Source organism: Bos taurus, chromosome 14 (assembly GCF_002263795.3).
Source record: "Bos taurus isolate L1 Dominette 01449 registration number 42190680 breed Hereford chromosome 14, ARS-UCD2.0, whole genome shotgun sequence".
Taxonomy (NCBI): domain Eukaryota; kingdom Metazoa; phylum Chordata; class Mammalia; order Artiodactyla; family Bovidae; genus Bos; species Bos taurus.
The window spans coordinates 28,911,131-28,914,121 of record NC_037341.1 but is presented as its reverse complement, the minus strand read 5'-3'; the positions used below and the strand labels follow the sequence as shown (position 1 = coordinate 28,914,121).

General features: G+C 38.4%; 1 non-coding gene across 1 annotated transcript; it reads left to right on the top strand.

The window, feature by feature from the left end:
* Window positions 1-1,197: 1,197 nt before the first annotated feature.
* On the top strand, window positions 1,198-1,271 carry TRNAH-GUG (transfer RNA histidin (anticodon GUG)). The gene has a single exon. It is a non-coding gene; the product is annotated as a tRNA-His (tRNA).
* Window positions 1,272-2,991: the final 1,720 nt, after the last annotated feature.

Below are 2,991 nucleotides of genomic sequence, written 5' to 3'. Positions count from 1 at the left end.
CATGCCACAGCTAGGACCTGGGGCAGCCAAATAAATAAATATTAAAAAACAGAGATAGAATATAAATTTTAAAAAATTACAAAAATAATATCAATAAACTGGTAACATTTATTTTATTATATGTTGTGCTGGGTACAGGATTATTTGTTTTCTCTAATATCCAAATTTACTCTTTCATTGTCTTCTATGTTTGCAAATTACTTCTGTGTCTGACCAAATAATTTTAGATCAAATCAAGACTCCAAAGAATGTAGGTCACAGCTGTATGAATGCTTTATTTTAAAGAATAAGAAAATTCGTCTGGTTATCAGAAAACTTGAGAGTTCCAAAACCTCAGTTCAGCTCAGTTCAGTTCAGTCGCTCAGTTGTGTCCGACTCTTTGAGAACCCATGAATTGCAGCACGCCAGGCCTCCTTGTCCATCACCAACTCCCGGAGTTCACTCAAACTCACATCCATGGAGTCAGTGATGCCATCCAGCCATCTCATCCTCTGTCGTCCCCTTCTCCTGCCTTCAGTCTTTCCCGTCATCAGGGTCTTTTCCAATGAATCAGTTCTTCGCATCAGGTGGCCAAAGTATTAGAGTTTCAGCTTCAGCATCAGTCCTTCCAATGACTATTCAGGACTGATTTCTTTCAGGATTGACTGGTTTGATCTCCTTGCAGTTCAAGGACCTTCTCCAACACCACAGTTCAAAAGCATCAATTCTTCAGTGCTCAGCTTTCTTTAATTCTCACATCTGTACATGACTACTGGAAAAACTATAGCTTTGACTAGATGGACCTTTGTTTGCAAAGTAATGTCTTTGCTTTTTAATATACTGTCTAGGTTGGTCATAGCTCCTTTTCTTCCAAGGAGCAAGCGTCTTTTAATTTCATGGCTTCAATCACCATCTGCAGTGATTTTGGAGTCCAAGAAAATAAAGTCTTTCACTGTTTCCATTGTTTTTTCATCTATTTGCCTTGAAGTGATGGGACTGGATGCCATGATTAGTTTCTTGAATGTTGAGTTGTAAGCCAGTTTTTTCACTCTCCTCTTTCAATTTCATCAAGAGTCTCTTTAGTTCTTCTTTGCTTTCTGCCATAAGGGTGGTGTCATCTGCATATCTGAGGTTATTGATATTTCTCTCAGCATCTTGATCCCAGCTTGTGCTTCGTCCAACCTGGCAGTTCGCATGATGTACTCTGCATGTAGGGCTTCCCTGGTGGCTCAGAGGGTAAAGCATCTGCCTGTGATGCAGAAGACCCCAGGTTTGATCCCTGGGTCAGGAAGATCCCCTGGAGAAGGAAATGGCAACCAACTCCAGTATTCTTGCCTGGAGAATCCCATGGACAGAGGAGCCTGTTGGGCTACAGTCCAGGGGTTGCAAAGAGTCAGACACGACTGAGCAACTACACTTAACTTACTCTGCATATAAGTTAGATAAGTAGGGTGACAATATATAGCCTTGACGTACTCCTTTCCCAGTTTGGAACCAGTCTGTTGCTCCATGTTCAGTTCTAACTATTGCTTCTTGACCTGCATACAGATTTCTCAAGAGGCAGGTCAGGTGGTCTGGTATTCCCATCTCTTTCAGAATTTTCGTTTGTTGCATCTACACAATCAAAGGCTTTGGAGTTATCAATAAAGCAGAAGTAGATGATTTTCTGGAATTATCTTGCTTTTTCTATGATCCAATGGATGTTGCAATTTGATCTCTGGTTCCTCTGCCTTTTCTAAAACCATCTTGAATTTCTGGAAGTTCACGGTTCACATACTGTTGAAGCCTCACTTGGAGAATGTTGAGCATTGCTTTGCTAGTGTGTGAGATGACTGCAGTTGTGTGGTAGTTTGAACATTCTTTGCCATTGCCTTTCTTTGGGATTGGAATGAAAACTGACCTTTTCCAATCCTGTGGCCACTGCTGAGTTTTCCAAATTTGTAGGCATATTGTGTGCAACATTTTCACATCATCATCCATTAGGATTTGAAATAACTCAACTGGAATTCCGTCACCTCCACTAGCTTTGTTCATAGTGATGCTTCCTAAGGCCCACTTGACTTTGCATTCCAGGATGCCTGGCTCTAGGTGAGTGATCACACCATCGTGATTATCTGGGTCATGAAGATCTTTGTTGTACAGTTCTTCTGTGTATTCTTGCCACCTCTTCTTAATATTTTCTGCTTCTATTAGGTAGGTCCAAACCATTTCTGTCCTTTACTGTGCCCATCTTTGCATGAAATATTCCCTTGGTATCTCTAATTTTCTTGAAGAGATCTCTAGTCTTTCCCATTCCATTGTTTTCTTTTATTTCTATTACATTAAATTAATTTATTTTACTGATTTGGAAAAATTGTTTTTCCACTGGATTTTTATATTTACCCTATTAGAATATGTTGCATGGACAGTGAAGATTGGCCTGCTTTCTATCTGCTCTTACATAGATTGCATTTACCAGCATCCATCACCAGTGCCCTACTGCTAACAGAGTATTTCATATCAGTTCCCTCCACTGGAGAACAAGTTCTTTTCCTTATAGGGTCTCAAGTATATCCTGACTCTCGAATATTTGTTTTTGTTTTTTCTCAGATGGAGGCTATCTATGAGTCCTCAATATTCAGACTTACAAATTGGTGAGAAATATAGATGGAAAATTAAACCTAATGTTTCTAGTGAGCACACTATTTTCTGAAAATAAGTCTTTTAGAAAACATGTGGTACTCAACTACATTATGCTACAAACATAATATTTTATAGGAATAAAATGAAATAGATGTTTTATCTCTAGCATGTTTGGCTTTATGCTTAAATAACTGCAGAGTATTTATAAGCCACAAAACTTGGAAATCAGTTTAGGTACGATTTCCTTTTGTTTTTCCCTCTCATCCTTCCTTCTGCCTTATTTTAGAAATATATACACATGTCTATATATATGTAGACACATACATGTATATGAAATTTACATTAGGTACATATATAGTAAATGTATCTGGTATTTAGAGCATGTATATA